General features: G+C 39.3%; 1 long non-coding RNA gene across 2 annotated transcripts in view; it reads right to left on the bottom strand.

Annotated features, from left to right (window-relative positions):
- LOC135318584 (uncharacterized) overlaps positions 1–21,926 on the bottom strand; it is a 368,934-nt gene that overhangs the window by 109,530 nt on the left and 237,478 nt on the right. For both annotated transcript variants that reach the window (XR_010376750.1, XR_010376751.1), the window contains exons 3-4: positions 3,903–4,014; positions 2,443–2,495 (exon numbers count right to left, since the gene is read on the bottom strand). This is a non-coding gene — a long non-coding RNA (uncharacterized LOC135318584). The remainder of the gene's footprint in view (positions 1–2,442; positions 2,496–3,902; positions 4,015–21,926) is intronic.

Genomic DNA, 21,926 nt, shown 5'->3' with positions numbered 1-21,926 from the left:
AATCTTGTCTTTTGATAGATTTTCATATTTTGATTCATACTTTTTCTGAGCTTCTCTTATTTAGGTTATCCTTAAGCATTTCAGGGTGTGACCTCTGAGATCTTTTCTTGAAGCTGCTTTTGCACAAGGGGCGAGTGCTTGTTCTTACCCATGCTTGTTTGGGGTAACTTGGAGAACATGCTGATGGAGACCACATGGGTGGGGATAAAGTTTTCCAAGACACCCTTTGGCGCATCACTTCCCTGAGTCTCTCTCAAGCTACTGGGTTTCTGAGCACAAAAAGGAAGTTTAAGCAGTATTCTCTGTCTTAAGTATCTGCTGTATGGCTTTGGTCATAGTCATTCCAACTTTCTAATTATTGTCATTTCAATCACATGTACCATGTGCGGTCTTTGTGTTTTCACACAGGTAGTTCTCAGGAAATTATGCCGAATGGGGTTTTTGGGTATCTTCCTTTAAAGAGAAGGAGTATGAACACACCTTCCAATATTAATAATATTTCCATTATAAAGAAGTTAAGATAATCACTATAAGAATTTCCAACGTATGTAGATTAACTTTTGTGGCAAAAATAAAAATTAATTCATTAGGTATGACTCTAAATTCCTATGCATAAATGTTTTGTTTTTTACTTGTTAAGCACCTGTGCTAATAAAATCCTTGGGTTCTGAGTCTGATAGCAGCCTTAATAAAAGTAAGATTACAGAAGCAGCAATAAAACCTATCATGCATGATTAAGGATGGAGGGGCAAATTAATTTGGCATTGCTTTGACAGAAAATTTCCCTTTGTTGTGCTTATATGCCTGTGTTTTGTACCAACAGCTTTTGTGATTCCCTCGTTTAATCAGCTCGAGATGTTTACTCGGCAAATGCACAGAGGTAGGAGCAGGCAGGCAGTCCCGTGCTGCCTGTGGCATTTACACACACAAAAAAGGCCTAATAGTTTGCAAAACATTGGGTTACTCTATGTTTGAGATATCTTTTAAGGAAAAATTCTAATTTTGGTACTTTCATAGAAAGAACAGGATATATTTCTTACATCTTAAAAGCAAAATTGAGAAAATAAAATTGATTATGGGTTAAGGAAAATCCATAGCAAACTCTATATCCTGCAGTTCCCCCCCAAATATCCACCTTCTATTCTATGAACAGATTTTGAGCTTCATGGAACACTGGAGACAAAGAGATGGCAGTTTTCTATGAGAGACAGCAGGAAATCCAGGATAAGGGTAGAATTTAACATCCCTCTTTTTGAGATGATTAAGAGTCTGTGCTTACCAGCAGCATGGAATGTGCTGTGGAATCACTTTTGGCATACAATAATTTTACAAGTTTATATGCATTATGACATAATTATGATAAAATGTAATTAATGAAAGGAGGACCGAAATGTATGTTTCTATGTAACATATAAGGCAGTTACCTAAAGATCAACTCATAGAACTACTAGTTACTTGCTTCAGTGTTGGGAAGTTATGCTGTATTCTACTGTAAAATAACTACTGTCCATATAGAACTTTGTCTTACCCATGTGTGGTTTTTCCAGTTGCTTTCTTATGTGCACTGATCAAAGAAAACTTAGTCAATGTCAGCTCTCAGAAAATATAAGATGCTGTCTAAGTTAACGTATGGCCAGTTTTAGCCCAATTTGTGGGAAAATGACAATAACTTTTTGGTATTTACATCTGCAATAATACTTTAAATTCACTTTGATTTACTTTCATTTGAATTGCATCGATCATGCAGGATTTTCCTGGATTTCATGAAAGATTTAACCCGCATGAATGGCTTGTTCCCCACAGAAATCATTTCATAATTGAGAAAGGATGATAAATATCTCAGAATAGGAAACCATTCTTGATTCAATAGGACACTGACTTGAAGTTCCCATCCCATTCAACTCAGTTTTAATTCTAATGAATTGTTTCTTCTGGGGAAGGGATATCTGCATATTACTTTGGAGAAAAAAAAAAAAAAGCCAAAGAATGAAGGTCTAAGTCTGGGATTACAAGTATTAATGAAGATTATAGCAGGCAGCAATGAAATTTTCTACATGGCCATAATATTCCACCTAAAAAAATTATAAAAAAAAAAAAACAAACTAAATTCTAAGCAGCAGTCCATAACTGACGGCTAGACCACGAAATCCACAAGAAAGTGATCCAGAACCAGAAACACCTTTAAAAAAGAGAAATATTTCTAAGGAAAGTTCTTCTAACTCAAAACCTTAGCAAGAACAATAGTTAGGGTTACCATGAAGTTTATTATCCGAACCAGGACTCTTTTCAGACTGAAAGAGGGAATATTTTAATTACACAAGAACATCAGAAAAAACCAAGACCATCCTAGGAAAACTAAGCTGGTAAATAATGTTAGTCTCATCAATAGTAAAAACTTTGCCCCGAGTGGAGTTTTTCTCACCAAGTTGCCCCGAATCTTACCTTGGTGCAAGACATCGTTCTTTTAACTCATCAACACAGTGGTAATCATGTCTCTGAAAAATAATGGAAAACATTTATTTAGTACTTATCAGGTAATGAGCTCTTAGCACACACACATTTTAACACTGGGCGAAGAATCTTTACATGTATTGTCTCATTTAATTCTCACTTGCTACTTTTATCCTTATTTTATAGTTGAGAAAACTGAAATACAGGAAGTAAAATGCCATTGATCACCCATTTACTGAGTGACAAAGCCCAGATCTGAATACGGTTTGATGCTGTAATCTATGCTCTTAAATAATACATTTTATTCCTTTGTCATAGTTGCCTTTAACCATTAGAATCACAATTGTGCATAATCCCTCCTTCCTATGCCCGCAGCAGACATTGCTAATCTATCCCTGTATCCTTCCTGCTGAGCTCAGAATGCTTCTCAGCACAATACTCTAGGAAGCAACTATCAATGTTCAGATCTCTCTACAGACCTTGAATTAGTCAAGATCCCTACTTTTAAAAATGGGGAAACTGAAGCCCCATTGTTTTCACTGAGGCCAACATTGTGATTGTTCACCTAGCATCACTCCCTACCCCTTTTTTTCTTGCCACCAAACCCTGGTTTTGTTCAGCTCCTAGGTGGCTGCATGTAACAGAAGAGGATGGACTTTCTCTAGACCCAGGACATAAGCCTGGATTAACCCAAGCTGATCATGTTATCAGCATTCCCCTTACCAGTGGCCAATTTAGGAATGAGTATGAGATGCTGTTCTGGCCATCTGGGCGACTACTAGCTACTACTAACTAGGGAGAGGGAACTCTGGAAAACTTTGCTCTTGAAGAAGAAACACACGAGAAGATACAGTCCATCCTCTTTTTCCTGCCTTGGGACACTATAATCCTTGGGGGAGGGTATCATTTAGAATATTGTCAGCCACAAAACACAAGTTTGAAGATGCCAGCTCCTCTATTATGTGGATAATCAAAATGTGTTATATTAGCTTTCTATTACTTTATAACAAATTCTCCCAAACTTAGCAGCTAAAAACAACACACATTGATTACATTTTCAGGGGTCAGGATTCCAGGTATGGCTTAGCTGGGCCATCTGCTCAGAGTGTCACAGGCTGTAATCAAGGTGTCAGTCAGAATGCATTTTCATCTGGAGGCTCAACTGGGGAAGAACCCACTTCCAAGCACATTCAGGATGTTGGCAGGATTCATTTCCTTGCAGTTGTTTGGTCTGAGGGCTTCAATATTTTCTGGCTATTGGCCAGAGGCCCCCCTCGGGTTTTATAGGCTGCCCATAGCGCCTAGAGCCTTCTGCAGCCACTTGCCCCACGGGCTTCTCCAATATGGCATTTACTTTGCTGAGGCCTCAAGGAGATTCTCTCTCTGTGTTTTCTGGAGCTATCTGTGGGAACGAGAAGGAGCATACTGATTTTCCACAAACAAAAGCAAACCTGGGCGCCTGGCTTCACAAGTGGCCAGATGGTTTCTCAGTGATACACAAGCTACCTTCAGCAAACTGGGGCATGGGTGCACGTAGAATTTTCTCTTCTCTTCTGTGGTCACCTGTAGAGAGTAGAAAGGGAGAATTGAATCCAGAGAAGGTATTGTATAACAATTCATACATTCATTGTTTGTGCATTCATTCATTCCTACATGCATCCAACAGACATTAAAGGTGAACGAAATATAGTCTAAGAATTCTGGCAGAGGCAACGATGAATCATCCACACATACATAATCTAATGGGAGCTGGGAGAAGCAAAAATACAATTAAGTTTAAAACAACACAGAAACTATTAAGTACCTTAAAAGATGAACGTGCCTTGGCAAGGACCAATGCTTGTGCTCACTACCACTAAATGCTAAGCTTGCCTAGAGGATAAAGAGCTTTTGTCCAGCAAGAACACAAAGGTAAATGAGAACATTCAAAAACAGGGAGGCGGTAAAAGAGCAGATAAACAAAGGGAAGCAGAAGGGAAGTGTTCAGTTGACGAGGATCTGAGCCAGGGAGCACGGTGAGAGGAAAATAACACAAAAATTTCCTAGGATAAAAATGAGGACTGTAAAAGTCGGTTATCAGAAAGAGAATGTACCAGAATCCATAACATTCATAATAGGCTTTTCTCGGGAGACCTCAATTCCCTTATGCCAGCTCAAGACAGTTTACAAGAGTTAGGGCAACCAGCAGATGGAGAAGTTTCCGGATCCAGCGTGAGTTTAAATAAAAAGAATAAATTACTGCAGCTTGCATTCTCATAATTACCAAAGAATAAAAGAAACGTCACTGACAGGAACCCATATTAAATGCAGTGAGATGACACGTAATATCTGCTTGTGGGAAAGCAAAGCTATCCCTCCAAACTGAGCCTTTCTCCATTTTCTCCCACCTTTCTCTCTTCTCTGCGCCTCTCTCCTAAACTTCAGTCACTTGATGAATCTGAAGTCACCAGTCCTTCCATAACTTCTCTTGGAAGCATCTTGTTCAGTAAAAGACACACATCTCATGGTTATTTTCTTTAAAAGAGATAGGATCTTGAGACATAAATTAGACTGTATTGAGGTAATTCTCGACATGAACCGGGAGCCAGAGCTTCACACCATTAAGTCACTAAGCTTGGCTCACAGTGGGTCTCGTAGGGTGGAGATCCCGGGCCCTCCCGGATGGTGTCCAGCACGGTCATCGCGCTTCACACGCGTAACTCGCTTGACAGTAAAAATGCATTCACATGCTCTCTGCCTCCCACCTCCCTCGAGTTTACACAACATTCGTAAATTCAGATCTTGTAGCATTTGGGGGGATTCTAAAATAGACGTGCTTTGAGGGTGTGTTTACTGTGTGTGTGTCCTCCTGTGTACTGCTGTGGTCAAATGAATTACATGGAAGGCATGTGAGTCAACAGACTTTAGCAAATCAAATCATTGGATTTGTGAGTGCATATATAGACGCCTGGCCTAGGTTATTAAGCCTGTGCTTTTTGGATGAAAATGTTTTCCTAGCCTTTTGTTCTTCCTGAAAACTCATTCTCAAGCTCTTCTGAATTCCCATTCTGGAGCAGAATGCAGTCCTAACAGGGATTATCATTAATGTTTGATGCAACAATAAACATTACTCCAGCGGGACCCTATGTGGAGCTCGTTCATAAAGAAAGAGATGAGTTTTATTCTTATGTCATTTAAAAAAATACAGATATTTCATGCTAGCCCCAAACCACACATTTAATTGCAGCTCTAATTTTAACCCCCAGCATGGAAGATGGAAGGAGGGAGCATTGAGTCTACAGTGTTTGGCAAACAGTAGAGAATCATAAATGAATGAGGTTTGTATTTATCTTCTGGCTTTTCCTGGTTGAGCTTTTCAAGCTCATGTCAGGATCCTACTACCACTGCTTTAAAGCTACCTTAAATGGGAGGAATCTGGTGCTTTTCCCATCCTGACCTCACCCGCCAGTCCTCACCTTCCATCTCAAGACAGTTGCTCGGTCAGCTAACACACTTAATGAGTGCCTGCTCTGTGCCAGGCACCGTTTAGAAACTGAAAATGCAGAGCTGAAGAAGATACTTTAAGTAGGGGAAAACAACAGGCCAGTGGATGAATATGTCATGGACGACCAGAGATGATCTAGACCTTGAGTGACTTGAAGCCATTCACATGAGAACTGGGCACAAACACAGGCTGGGCTGAGCCTATCGGTAGCACTGTGATTGCCCCACCTTCACCCACAAAGGGAGAGAGGAAAGACTGTGAGGTCGCATCAAGCTGGAGCAAGGGCTTCAAGCTAAGCTGTCAATTTTTCAAAACAGATTATCATCAGCAAAATCCCAGAATTTAAGAAAGCTGTTATGGAGCCAATCCTGGCCATACTTTTGTGAAGAATGTTGATTAGTGACATTCCCACTCAGAATACTTGCTCAGTAATGACCTAAACTACAAAATGACGTGTACCGGCTCTCCCAGTTCAGGTTCTATCTGCTTCCCCATGTTATGTCTTGTCTTACCGTCTACATCACACTCTCCTGAAAGCAAAGACTCCTGAATATTGCCTCCCAGCCTTGCAGAATGCTCAATCTACAGTAGGTGCCCAACAATTTTTGTGAAAATAATAAATGGATGTTTGGATAGACGATGGAAAGATGGAGATGGATAGATAAATATATTCCATAAAACCCCTGCATTTCTTTATAAGGGACAGTAAGGTCAATCTCAACGACCATTACGAACAATCATTTTATTTAATTAGATTCCACGTGAATTTCCAGACCCTGTTCTGAAGAACAGACCAAGCTTCTCCAACACATTTGACATCCGTATCCCTACAGGAGGGTCCAAGGAAAACCAGATTGTGGACGTTGGTTGTTATGAGTTGAATTGTGTCCCCCCGAAAAATATAGTTGAAAGTCCTAAATTTAGTGACTTTATTTGGACATATACTCTTTACAGAGGTAATCAAGTTGAAATGAGGTCATTAGGGTGAGCCCTAATTCAATGTGACTGGCATACTTATAAAAAAAGGAAAATTTGGATACAGACACATGAAGAGACCCAGGGAGAAGACAGTCACCTACAGAACAAGAAACATCTGAGACCAGTAGAAGTTAGAAGAGAAGAATAGAACAGATCCTTCCCTAACACCTTCCGGGGGAGCATGGCTCTGCCAACACCTTGATTTTGGGCTCTTAGCCTCCAGAACTGTGAGTCAACAGATTTCTGTTTCTAATTAGTCTAATTTGTGGTCCTTTGTTATGGCAGCTCTACCAAATGAGCACAGTTAGAAATGAGACATTTTTGGTGCAGGAAAGGAATGTGTGAACACATGTGTGTGCCTGTTTCTTTACTATTGAAAAGACTTTTGATCATTCTGTTCCTATTTTTTATGGAAACCTAATGACAATCATCTCGGAAATGTTTTTGACAAACTCACAAAGTATAGAACCCACCAGCTCCGAGGAGAGGAATTTGAGACATCAAGTAGATAACCCTTTCCAGGCATTTTGGCTGTCAAGGGGAGAAAAATGGTGGTAGATGGAAGTCAAAATAGGGTCATGGGAGGGATTTTTTTTAACAGGAAAACTAAGAGTATGCTTGTATAAGGATAAGCCAGGGAAAAGAAGAGAACTCTGTGAGTGACATCTTTGCACAGATAGAACAGAATAGGATCAGGGCGGGACGTGGGGGCAGGCACCCCAGACTGGGTACTTGTAATACTAGTTCTGTTATTCTTTCTTCTCTGTACCTTCTGAAACATTATTTTTTTAAAGCTGCAAAAATCCTATATTAAAACTTTTACTTGCCAAAAAGAGGAATTAGAGGTGATTAATCTCATTATAAAAGAACCCTTTAAATAGCAAGCTCCCCTAGTGCATTTAAAAGATTTTTAATATTGAATTTGCACTCTACTCTTTTTAAGGAGAGGGTCTATTGCATAACACTGGGTACATCTGTACACAATTATACAGTACAGAGGAAAGAGACGTGTGGCTACATGGTTATGCCCACGGTTTGGTAATTTCAAGTATAATGTAGGGCATTCCCCTAAAGACTTAGACTTTAATAATTTGAGGAGATTGTTTTGTTTAATTTTATCCTGGCAGGATTAGAGGATGGATATTGCTGACATGTTAGCATATTTCTCACTTGAGTGAATGCTGCAGCTGTCTGAGAATATACTGTTTGTTTTTTTCATAAATTAATAAGCTCAAATGTAATTTTTGGTCTCCTTCAATGCCTCTGTGTTTTTTATATATTCTGCACAAGTGCCTCAATGTTCCATTCTATTTTAACTATAAAATATAATAATGCATTAAAGGGAGGTGGTAACGTTTATCATAAAGTTACAATTTTTCCACTTTGCTTTCCAAATCCATTTAAGTTAGCAGCACAAAGCATAGCTCCTTTACAATGCTTATGTTCAGAGCAGAAGCGTATAAATATTCCATCCCCTGAACTGGTTCGTAAAGAGAACATTATAGGAAGGGATATTTTAGGTAACATCAGTACATATGTGTAAACCCCATATAACTTAGGCTATAAATTCACAAGGTCTCAAACTCTTTGTGCTGAGAATTCACACAAACTTCTTAATGAGATCAGAAGACAAGCACCTGCTGGCAACTCCTCCTTTGTAATTATTATACCGGTGGAGTTCTTGCTTTACCTCCAAGAAAATGGAGTTTAATTAAATTACAGCTCTAGATGATTAATTATGTCTTCTAGAAGGAAAAAAATGAGATGTGAAAAATTCAGCCAATCGTCTGAATCTTTACTATCCAGTATGGTGGCCATAATCCCACTGTAGCTGCCCAGCACTGGCAATGCGGCTACTCTTATTTGAGATGTGTAAACACCCACCCACTCTTAGTATTTAAAAAGAAAGAATATAAAGCTTCTCATCAATTTTTTTTTACATTGATTACATGTTACAATAGTATTTTGAATACATTGGATTTAAAAACACGTATTATTGAAATTAATTCCGTATGTTTCTTTTTTATTCTTTTAAATGAAGCTACAAGAAAAATTTAAATTACATGTGTAGCTTGCATTTATATCTACAGGATAATGCTCCTCTAGGTGTTTCCAAATCTTACATGCTTCACAATCCACCAGGGGGAAAACGGCTGGTTGATTACCTGCCATATATAGTTGGCATGTTACTGTGGTTAAGACCATAGATTATGAAGCCAGAGTGCCTGTCTCCACCTTCTGAATCTACTTCTTCACGGTAACCTACTTATCTTTGCAGAGCCTTAGTCTTCACAGCAGGAAAATGGGGATGACGGGGGCACCTGCCTCATACAATTTATTAGCAGGGCTTAGTGAGGTGATTCACATAAGGATTTTAGCAGAGCAACAGCCTGTGCAGCATTCAAGAGCTGACAATGTTTGTTTAGCCAGAGCAGAATTTTTTAAAAATTGGAATGTGATTTCCTGTAGGCGAGGCGTAGACACGCCAGTGCCTCCCTGCCATTCTCTATTGTTTGTATACAACCGTTTGAATTGTCCTTGTCCCGGGGACCTCTGAATTTACGGAAGTGCCACTAACTGCTCAAAGCAACCCCTTTTATTGTCAGATCAGAGGAACTTCAGGCTAAATAGAGATTCTAACCAATCAAAAATGCACACGGTGCCATTAGTTGTTGTTTTCCTTATTTATTTACTATACTCAAAACGTGTCTCTTTCACTGAGGTCCCCAGGCACAGCACAGTGATGCAGATTGCCCGCATTAAATTACATTCTGATGGCCCAAAGAGATCCGAAGTTTTCCTTACCGAGTATACCGACAGCGGGACTTACAGCAAGGCTTGAGAGGTAAGCCAACTCAAGTTCTTCCAGGCCCAAAGGAGGAGCAGGGAAGCCGGCATGCTAAAACACCTGTGTTAGTAAACTAGCTAACTAGTCTCTATTCATGCACAGTTGATAGCTGAGGCAATGAGGCAATTAAAATATCCAGATAGTTTATAAAAGACAGTTATGTCGTTGGAGCTCTGACCATGTTGTGACCTCACTTTTTCTTTCTCTTCCTTTACCCTAATCAGGAACCCTTGGGAGCACAGTCCCCATACAGAGTGTGTCCCTTTGGACACAATCCTTAATCTCCACGAACACTGAATTCTATTAAAAATGGCCCACAAGGCCCTGAACGGCCTGGGTCACCCCGCCCCTCTCACTGCTTCCCTAGTGCAGTGTGACTGTGCTGCGGCCACTCCGCTTCCTGCTGGTTCTCCAGGAGTCCCTGTCAGTCCGCACTCCCAGGCCTCTGCACACACCGTTCCCTCTGCCGAACGCTCTTTGCCTGGATACCTCTCTGCCTCCCTGACTTGCCCTCTGGCCATCTTGTCTAAAACTGTCTTTATTCATCATTGCGATCCTAACACAGTCCTTCTTTCTCTCAACTTTAGTTTTCACATACTATTTACTACTTTCATTCTACTCATTTTACATATATTTTTTTAATTATCTGTATTTCCTGCTAGAATGTAAGCCCCGTGAGAGCACAGATTTCTGTTCATTTTGTTCAATTGCTATATTCTTAGGACTTAGAAAAATATAAAATACAATACATAATGATCATTGTTAAGAAGTACAGTAATGCAAAGAAGGGAGAAAAGAGATGCACGTGAGGGACAGAACGTTGGCCAGGGAGGGGCTCACAGAGAAGGTGCATTTGAGGAAAGATCTGAAGGTCAGGGAACATTCAGCGGCAAGCATCGAGAGAAAAAGTGCAAAGACCCAGCGCGGAAGCAGTCCTGACACGTAGGTCCCCCACACATGGCACACTGCAGGTGCTCTTGAGTTGGAAGACTTAACATGGTTAAAATGGAATGTTTCCCAGCTGATCTGCAGATTCAACACAAGCCCTATCAGAATCCCAACTGATTTCTCTGTATCAGCGGACAAGCTGATTTGGCTGTTCAACATCTGTATTTGTAAGGCACCCAGGGTAACCAAAACAGTCTTGAAAAGGAAAAAGTTGGAGGGCTCATATCTCCTTATTTCAAAACTTACCACAAAGCAACTGTAATCAAGACAGTACATGACTGGCATAAGGACAGACATATAGATCAATGGAATGGAGTTCAAAGTCCAGAAATAAATCCATGCTTCTACAGTCAATTGATTTTAGACAAACTTGCCAAGATCAGGCAGTGTGGACACAATAGCCTTTTCAACAAATGGTGCTGGGACAACTTGCTAGCCCCATGCAGAAGAATTAATTTATACCCTTATCTCACACCATATACAATAAGAAATTCAAAATGGACCAAAGATTTAAAATAAGAGTTAAAGCTATATAATCTTAGAAAAAATAGAGGAGTAAGCCTTCATGACCTTGGACTGGGCAAAAAAATTCTTACATATGACACCAAAAGCACCAGCAGCAAAAGAAAAAGAATAGGTAAACTTGACTTCATCAAAATTAAAACCTTTTGTGTTTCAAAGGATACCATCAAAAAGTGAAAAAACAATCTACAGAATGGAGGGAAATATTTGCAAATCGTGTATCTGATAAGGGATTTGTATCCAGGATATATAAAGTACCCTTCTAACTCAACAGTAAAAAGACAACCCAGTTACAACGTGGGCAAAGGATATGAATAGACATTTCTCTAAGGAAGATATACAAATGGCCAATTGTAGCTGAAATGGTGCTCGAAATCATTAGCCATCATGGAAAAGCAAACCAAAACTACGACATACCACTTCCTAGCCACTAGGTTAGCTACAATCAAAACTACTAACAACTATTTACAACTGTTGGTGAGGATGTAGAGAAGGTGGAAATCTCATACTCTGTTGGTGGGAATATAAAATGGTGAAGCCACTTTGGAAAGCAATCTGGTAGTTCCTCAAAAGATTAAACATACAGTCAGCATATGTTTCAGAATTCTACTCCCAGATGTATATCCAAGAGAAATTAAGACATATGTCCACACAGAAACTTACACACGAATGTTCATGTCTGCATTATTCACAATAGCCCAAAAATAGAAACAACCCTGGTGACAGTAACTGATGAAAAGATAAACTATGGTATATCCATATAGTAGAATATTATTCAGCGTAAAAAGAAACGAAGTACTGGTATCTGCTACAGCATGGCTGAACTCCTAGAGCAATACCTGGTAAGAATCATGAAACTGTTGAAAGAATGATTTAGTCAGCCCTCCCTATTCGCAGGTTCTATCCAGGGCTTCAACCAACCACGGATCCTGTACCCATGGTTTTACCGAGGACTGACTGGACCACACTATTTCGTTTAAGGCATCCACAAATTTTGGTATCTGCAGGGATCCTGGAATCAATCCCCTGCGGATATGGACAGATGCTTGTAATGTCCCCCCTCCAAAAAAATTTAGGCTTTGCTACTCATAATATGTAAGTGCACCAAAACACTAGGGAAGCATTTTATCTCTGTAGTGAGGCTGATAATGTATTTCTCAATACAAGCTCACCTGGGAGTAGAGACAGCCCTTTCAGGTTAAAAAAAAAAAAAAAAAGGCTAAGAGCTGCTGATGCGTGTGTGGGTGGTCAGCCTGCAGAAGCGCTCGGTTTTGCACCTTTTTTTTTTTCCTAGCTGCAAATATGGGAAGATAAATGATAGAATCTTCCCTTTTTTAAATTCTGAAGACAGCTCTGCAGATAAACACACAGAACCCCACATGCAGCTAACTTGTATATTCTAAACTAAAATAAATGCATATTAACTAAATACAGTAGAAATGGTGAACTATATGAGGAAATTAATATTTGATGGGAAACAGGATATAATCAAGCCACCTTTGAATCATGTTTTCTAGATTCGCATCAGCAAGACCTCAAGCCAAGTGGGCTTCATTTACACTATTTACCTTTTCCTTCCATTAAGATGAGAGACGTGATTTAACATATGAATCCCAGGCAATACTTTTCTTCATAAATATTAAAATACCAGCAATGTTGAAATAATTAAGGCCGAACTAAAACATGATGGTTTTCAAGTTGCAGCTCTTCCAGGGGTAAAATCTTGATGTTCCCTTTCCAGGTCAGAAGAACATCTTTGCAGAAACTGAGTTCACATTACTACAGTGATGTCCAGTATCAACAGACAATCAAGTTCGCACCAGCAGGACTTCAGGGGTCACTCTCGTAAAGAAAACTGAGTATGTTTCCGTTCATCCTGAGCTCACAAGTAATCATATAACTAACACTAAATAAACCAGTCTTCAAGGGGAGTAAACATCTGGTTAAACTTTTTTTTTCCTGACTGCTTTTACATTAGAATTAAATGAAAATCCTACTTGGGAACCCCGGCCAAAAGTTCCCACCTTGAAGGCTTTTTAAAAGTACTTGAGAGAGACAGTGAATCACAGCCTCATTCCCCACCCTGGGCCAGCTGCCCCCGGGGTCAGCGGAGGTGACCCGCTCCATCTTAAGCTCTCAGAGGATGGACCCCAAGTAATGGTGCGGGTGGATACCACACAGATGCTCACACACACCACTCCTGAGGGGCACCAGATGAACCTTCCTCTCCTCATTTTAAGTACAGACAATCTTAGGTTGTGCGGAGGGACCGGCATCCTTCTCTTGAATACGAGAAAGTACCGGAAGCCTTGGCAGACCAGAGAAAGAGACTTCCAGACTCAAGCACTGGCTAAGGAATGGGAAAAGGGTTGGAATTCATCAGAACGGGGGTGTTTCCCTTAATAATTGATATCGCTTTCATTAGGATAATAAAACATGCCAGGAAGTTGCCAGGGAGAGAGCAGGAGAAGGAACTGTCTCTCTCTCTCTCTCTCTGAAGGAAGCAGCCGCCTCTCCTTGCAGAACGACAACCCTGAGGATACAGCAGTTGTCTTCAAATCTGTGACCATAAAAAATCATTATCTCTGTGAAATACAGCAATTTGGGAGATAATCAAACGGTGACCAGGGGGCAGAGCTGCCAATCTGAAGGATTATGCTCCCTGGCGCCCGCCTGCACCTGACCTTCCTGGGAGCCAGCTGTCAGCGCGCGAAGCCGCCCCGCCACTCCGGGCACCTTCATTAGGCTGCCTTCCTTCAGTGCGGGAGCATTTGCATAACACCCCGGCTTTCTTAATTAGTACTTCGTTTCTCCCTTGACTTACATGGTGGCTGAATTCACCGTCTCCCCTCCTCGATTCTCTCTTCCCTTGCTGAAATCTATGAAGGGGTAAGAGCTGATGGGCCAGGAGTGGGAGCAGGAAAACCCGAATAGGACTTGCAGATGAAGGCACGGGTAACGGGGAACGATAAGAAAGGAATATTTTCAGATCTGGGTCAGGTTTGTTCGTGGAAAAATGAGGAAAAGAGACTGCTTGGGGAGAAATGGAGCCTGGCAACTTCCGATTCCACCACACACCAGTGGGCTGTGGGCCGGATGCCACCGGCACATCCATTGGCCTCCTCTGCTCCCACTTAGAAAACATTTGATCGGGGGGGATGAGGCTTCTTTGGTTTTAGATTTTCAGACTTAACATGAATTCCATCAGGGGGAGGGATCATGTCTACCCATTAATCAGCTGAGCTGATCTCAGATTCTAAAGGGGAGCTGAGCGAATCTTTTCCTCCCAGTTCCAACATTTCCAGTTTCTTATTCCAACCTCTCTCGCTGGATTATTCCATACGTGTGAAATGAGAACAACAGCAAATATATTCAACATGTGAATATTACAGTTCTCCAATGTGGATCGTTCAGATCCAAACAGAATCAAGCCACTCTTCTCTTGAAGCCAGGATTTATTCTACCTGATCTGAGGAATGGAACTGCCTCAGTTTCCCCGCTGGACAGCAGGGGTCCGTGAGAAGAGGGACTCTGGAATTCTGCTCAGGAAGAGAAGGTAGTCCCTGATCTGTGGGCTGGAGACACCTGATGGCTTCTTAGAAGGAAAGAGAAAGCGACCATTCTTAAAAGCCATAAAGGTGATACTTAACTTAGTCTTGAGATGTATGAATCACATCAATAAATATCAATAATTATTTTTTAAAGCCTCACTTATTTCAACATCCTCGGTATTCCTTGCATTTCCTTAAATATTTTACCTCTATAGAGTGAATCATCCTATTTGCCCTATAATACTCAAGGGAATTTTTTTTTCAACCAAAGAGCTAATAAAACTTGATCCTTGTGGAAAGCAGAATGTTGGACAGAGTGGACTAGGAAGGTAATAAAAAAAGCATAAGTCCTCATGAAGCTGCTGTCTAGTTGAGGAGAAAAGACACATGCCTTAGCAGGACGATAGTTACTGTGTGGCAGTGAAGGGGTTACTGTGGAGAAGGAAGGTGTTTTGGCCAGCGGCTTTGTAGCCTTACTGGAGATGGGAGGTCTGCTGTTTGCTCTTATGACGTGAGTCCCAGGGCCATTAAGTACAATAGATTCCTGGCCATGTTCTACCTCTGTACATGTATGTAACAAAATATTTCCTTTCTGTCTCTGTTTCCTCATCTTCAATATACAGACGAACCCAATTTACTACCAGAAGCTGTCAGAGGATTTACCTGATACGTCTTGATACCGACAAAAGGATTAATTGGTGAATGTCACATATATAAAATACCCAAAACTGTTCCCTTTATTTCCCTGGTTAAGAAGGCTCCAAATGACAAAGCCAAAAACCTAACCACTAGAATCTACAAGTATGGCAGCCTAAGGGAAAGAAGTCTTTAAGGCAGACTTTTTAGTAGTTTCAGCTATTTAAAAAAAAATAATAAAAACCAACTGTAATTCTATCACATGTGTGCCAAACCTATTAAGTCATGATCACTTTGAAAATTATCAATCTATTTTCTTTAAATATGACTTGAGTTTCCGCCTTCCGTGAGCTCTGTAACTAAGCCAACATAAAGTTTATAGCTTCAATGCAAACAGTATCTTGACATTACAGAGGGAAGAAGTGCTTTTTTAAAAAAAAAATCTCCTATTCAAACCAGCTGAATCTATTTTGCTGTAACTATTAAGCACATAAACGCATTCGTACACATAAAAATAAATTAATTAAATAAAAAGAGACTTTTGAACATTATTCAAGAGAGGAAATGTTCCAACTCCAAACCATTATTTTGGAGAATGCTGTAAGCAGACAAAGGACATAGTTTTTTAAAAAAGAATTTACACCTTTAAAAAAAATGCTAATATACATTCAAAATTTTCCCACCCAGACCATTTTTCTTAAAATGTAAATTTTCTAAATTATAATTACATGGATAATAAATACATATATATATATTTCATATATATACATATATACTTGTATTTAGAATAAATACATTTATATACGGTACAATATGCAAATGATAATTTTTATGACTAACAGATTCCCTTCAATATGTAATCATGCACACATGCATAATTTATAAGTAACACGTACCTATTCACATTTCCTTTTTATCGTTTTTTAAAATTCATTCATTCTTTTTTTTTTCCAACTGAAATCAAATCATTCTTTCACCGGGGACTTTTTCCTCTTAGAAAAAGTGAATGCAGTTACTCAACTCCTACAATTAAAGCTCTGTAAGAATTCCATCTGAAAAGTTAAAAACACGCAGGGCAAAGGAGAGGCCAAGAAGTTATGTTGGCAGCAATATATATTACGAGCAATAAGAGAGGGTAAAATAGTATGTGAAGCGACTGTTTGAAATGTTAAGCTTTGAAATATTTGCCCATAATGTTATTTTAACATAGTTGGTTGCACTGAATGGATGTGGGTCTCTGTCCCAAGTGATACTTCTGTGAACATAAAGTGTCTGCAGGTGTTTGCCTCCAGGTAGGTCACTGAAAGACAATGCAAATGAGGACAATTTCCCCAGTAGCAGCAACCATAGAAATTAACAAGCAGAAACCGAGTAGACACCGGCATCCTTCTCTGTAGCAAGATAAGTTTGGGGGCATTTTAGAATTTGCCCTCCATTAACTCCTGGATTACCCCATCCCTCATGTGTGCTACCAGGTCACAAGCATAGAAACTGAATATAAGAAATTCTCAATTATCCACTTATAGATTATGTACCTTCTATCTTATTCAGGGTATATTTGACATCCCACACTGGCTGCTAGCTCCAATCAGTCATGTGTTTGCCTCCACAGCACACTTCTCCCTGTTGACCAGCCAGCACTGGGGCACGTAATTTTAATACACGCTTAGAGTAGGCATACCTTTGCCCCTAACTGCCTAAAAGTCATAGAATACATTTCTAGTTTTAAAACAAAAAAAGCTTTTTCTAAATTGTGTTTTAGATTGTGACTGCACATACATGCTAGTTCATTCTTTGTCAGTACAGATAATTGAGAAGAGGGAAAAAGGAGAAAGAAAATAATTTACAAAATGAGTCAGGCTTTTTTATTTGTGTTACTCATTAAATTCTCTTCGAGATTTCATAAGATAGGCATTAATGTCCCCATTTCACAGATTAGGAAACTAACGCATTCATGAATTGAATAATTTCCTGAAAAATCACATAGCTGGAAGACAGTGATGTCAGTGCCTGAGTCCAGATCTCCCTGACTCTCATGCACTTGATTTTTTTCCTGCAGTTGCCTTGGCCTTGTATGCATGTGCAAAGTTTGCAAATAGTTTGGGTAATTGTAAAATGAAAGTCATCGACAAAAAGGAAACATCCATAATGTAGTGGAACTCGTCTAATGAAATAGCTCACAGATGTCGATAATTAATGCAATATATATAATAAAACAACTCAAATTTTAAAATTATTTAGAATGATACACGTTCACTTATAGCATGGCTGCTAGTTAAGTCCAGGGAATGCGCAGAGAATAGAGGCGCCCTCCTGAATGAATTTCTACCAGGCTTTTCATACATTTTCCATAACATATACCATCACTGGTAATAAAATAGGAACTTGAATTCTACAACGCTGAGGCAATGAAATGTCCTGTTACAGGACTGCATAGCAACCAGATGTCCACAGTGGAAGGTCTGCAGAAAGACAATTAAATACAGTACTTTCCCTCCAGGGCAGTATTGATCAAAGGAGTAACACATATACATGTTCCATCATTCAAATGCTAATGAATCTATAAACCTCATTATTTCTTATCTATCTTTGAGTTTCCACAGCAGTTTTTGGTGACATACCATATTTACGCCAGTAATGTTTGCACTTTTTATATGCGTTTTCTGAGCCTGGTCACAGACAGGAAACCATTAGTCAAGAAAAAAGACATTATATGAATATAATCTCAGAGCATACATTATTTGCAGATTGGGATACAAACTTTTCAACTCTCTGAAGTTTAATTGTGTCCAACAAGGATATTTACTAGCTAAAACAACAGTAACAACAACAGCAACAGCAACAAAAACAATTTACTAAGTAAGACACCAGAAAACACTGACTATGTGAATTTTGAAATTCTCGGAAGACAGATACCATGAAAAAAGGTATTACGTGCTTCATACTTATTACCCAGATCTACAGACAAGGACAAGGGTCAGAGCGCTCAGCAAGAGCAACTAACCAGCTGAGATATCAATGCAGAGACAAAACATTCCTCTTTCTGGTTCCTATTCCTTCTTTATCACACTTTTTAATGTACTTTTTTGCTGTCATTGTCATTGTTTCTTTGTTTTCAGAGAGGCGGTGGGATGTATCAGAAACACTAGAACATTTGCAGTCAGAAAGATCTGGATTCAAATCCATCCTGCCACTTATTTGCAACGTGACCTTAAGCAAGTTAATTCATCTCTCTGAGCCTCAGTGTTTTCATCTGTAAAATGGGGATGATTATTATTTCTACCTGCGTGACCTAATATGATTTACTCGACATTTCTGAGATGTGGGTTTCTTCTGTGTAAAATGAAATTTAAAACTACTTCCCAGTGTGTGCCAAGGATTAAATGTGACAATAGATACATGCACTTAGCAGTCCCAAGTGTCCAGTAGGTTCTGAGTAAACTGGTTATCAGTTAGTAATTTACACTGGAAATACATGCTCATGGCAGAATATTTGTAAAATAACCCCAAAAATCAGAGATAATCTGTGTATATTTTGCTGTCCCTATCTTCTAGGCTTTTTTCAGTTATACACTTTAGATTGTAATTGAGATTATAGTATCCATAGTTTTGTAGTTGCTACAATAACATTATATAAAAATACTTTCCTCTATCATCATCAATTATTTACAATCATTATTTTAATAGGAGTAAAATATCATTTGGAGGTATAATACAATTTGCTTAATTAAATTATGAGTTTGCTATTATAAATACTATATTGTTTCATTAGTCACAGAGCTGAATATTTTGTTTAGCTCTATTATCTAAAGGGCTTATAGGTAGCCCTGTGCCAAGAGATACATGAAGGTGAGGGAGTTTGGGTAAAGAAATATAAAGAAGGATCAGTTTCTCTGGCAGCAATGAAAGAAAGTCAAAGAAAAACACAATATTGGTACAGTGAAGAGTGAAAGAAAGGGAAACGTTAAAAAAAAAAGTAACATGGAGGCCGCCTTTTCAAAGGCCCCATCATTTCACAGATTTATCACTTAAAAAATACTCAGTAGAGAAAGTCCGATGTCCCACGGAACCTCTATGTATTAAGAAAAAATTTCTTAGGACAGATCTGCAAGCCATCTTACCAGTAGCTCAATTGCTGGAATTCTGTACAGACTTAAGGAGATTCTAAAGAATATTAGAGGTTTATAGTCCTGAAAATTAGGCATGGCCCCCAAACCCTTCAGAAGTGCAGGACAGACCTGTTATGGATGGCCCCCCAACTCTCTTTTTTTTAAAATTCTACCCTAAATCCACTACAAGCTTTCCTTGCATATTTAGTCGTTTGAAAACCCCAAAGAGTAATTTTTTCGGACACTAATGTAAATTAGCTAGAGTCCTCTATACAAACATACAATACAAATATTATATTTGTTAAAATGCAAAATGAAAAAAGGCATTGAAATTACATTTAGAAGGAGAATGTGAATGAAATACCCAACCACTGTATCTCTGTTCCCTTTGATAAAAGAAGCCCCTTTTTTTCCAAACACAAATTGAATTAAATAGTTCAAAAATAAAACTTTAAAAATTAAGAAAAGAAAAAGAAAATGGGAAGCCGAGGCCAAGGAGCCTGAATCACAAGCTGGGAGCCTTTTATTTAAATCATCCTCTGGGTAGAAATGCATCTCTGAAGACTCAGATCTGGTGACCAGGGCTGATGCCATGGACCACATTCAGCGTTAGGCAATGTGTTGCATCCATTTTCTCAGATACTAGGGGAGGAAGGAGTTTGACAAACCTGTGTATTTGAAGAGAAATACAATCTCTCTTTCCTTCGCACTTAGTCCACAAAAGATGCCTAGGAGACCTTTTCCATGTTCAACAAGTGTGCTTTGTCACTGTAAGAAACCAGGTGAATCTTCCTTCTCGAGTCTTTCCCTCTCCGAGATCCCTCCTTACTGGCCCTGGGGTTTCGTCAAAATAAAAATTACCATGGAGCCTGGAGTAGGACTCGATTTTTTATTCTATTGATCTTTGTATCTGGTAGTTGCAGTTGTAGCAGTAAATTTCTATTTATTGGAAGTCCCCTGGGCCTGTGGCTTGATACCAGACGCTGCGGAGGTGAAAGGAGCGACACCTCCTGTTGGGACCACGTGTTTTCGGAGCTTCCAGTCTGACACAGACCGAAGCACAACAGGACACCCAATGGACAGGACAAAACGAAAGGACCGGAAATGTTTCATTTCTACCCACATCTGCAGCGATATCTACAGCTTTAACAATACAATTTAATATAAATGGCGTATGTGTTACATCAAGAGTGACAGAATATGACCCAAGGCAGATAAATCCACGTGAAACTTTGTTACAAAACTATTTTCTTTTCTGTTTATAAACAGCTTACCCCTAGCTATCCAAAACCCTAAATTTATAGGATGTAAGGATGGCATGCAGTCAGAAGTGATTACAAATGCTAGCTCAGTAGGCAAATATCTCACAAGGTCTGGATTTGAGCCATGTTTCTAAAAGTCCTCCATTTCCCAATTCTGGATATCTTGACGATTTTGCCTTCAGTTGTCAATTGCCCAACAATTGTTTCTGTCAGTTCAGAAGCTCACAATCCTGTTCTATGGCCAAACTTGAAAGCTTTATGGATACAAGAAAATCAACTTACATCTGAGGATATGTTTGATACTCATCTAAAATTAAGTCTACTTGCTTCATATACTAAATCCGCAGAGAATGAAACATCTATTGCATTTTTTGACTGAACATCCCTTCCCTTCTGCCAAGATACCTTCTGCCATTGCGTCATTTGCATGTCTTCCAGTCCCTCTCACTCATTAAAGCCTCCCTGTCCTTGTTTACTAATGTGACTATCATGAGCTTCTGTAAAATAAGGTCATTTCTCTCCAAGAATTTGAAATCATCCTTCATTTAAAAAGAAATGCTGATTATCAAACCAAACCAGAACAGACGTTACAAAGCGAAGCATGCTCACAACTTGTGGCTATTCACCAATGATTCCCTGAATACAAATGATCGGGTAAGATGGAGTTTATTGTACTGAGCCACTTTTATCCAAATTTATCAAGTGTTCATTTTAATAACTTTCATTGCCTTACTCCCACCATTTACATTTAAATGCAAATCTTATTTTGTGATTCTGCTAAAGATCTTATATAGAACCAAGGAAAATTACTATACAAATGCCATTACCTAGAAGTTTAAAATTCTGAGACTACAAAAGGGTTAATTAATTACATTAGCTGTAGCATTACTCTGGCTACATTCTGCCTGGAAGGCATTTGGATCCACTCAGCTGCTGAATTTGAAAGAGCCGTTTCCTTTTCATGCAGAAGAAAAATCATCCGACAGAACCCTCTTCCACCCCCACCGAAAGCACTAGATGTTTCTTTTTCACCTGATTATTGTGTTTCTGGTGAAATAATTAATAAAAGAACCAACGTTAAATAAGTACCAAAACATTTCATGCCATCCTGAAAATCTGAGTACTGCATGATGTTTT

The sequence above is a fragment of the Camelus dromedarius genome, chromosome 19 (assembly GCF_036321535.1).
Source record: "Camelus dromedarius isolate mCamDro1 chromosome 19, mCamDro1.pat, whole genome shotgun sequence".
Classification (NCBI taxonomy): domain Eukaryota; kingdom Metazoa; phylum Chordata; class Mammalia; order Artiodactyla; family Camelidae; genus Camelus; species Camelus dromedarius.
This window is presented reverse-complemented; position numbering and strand designations above follow the sequence as displayed.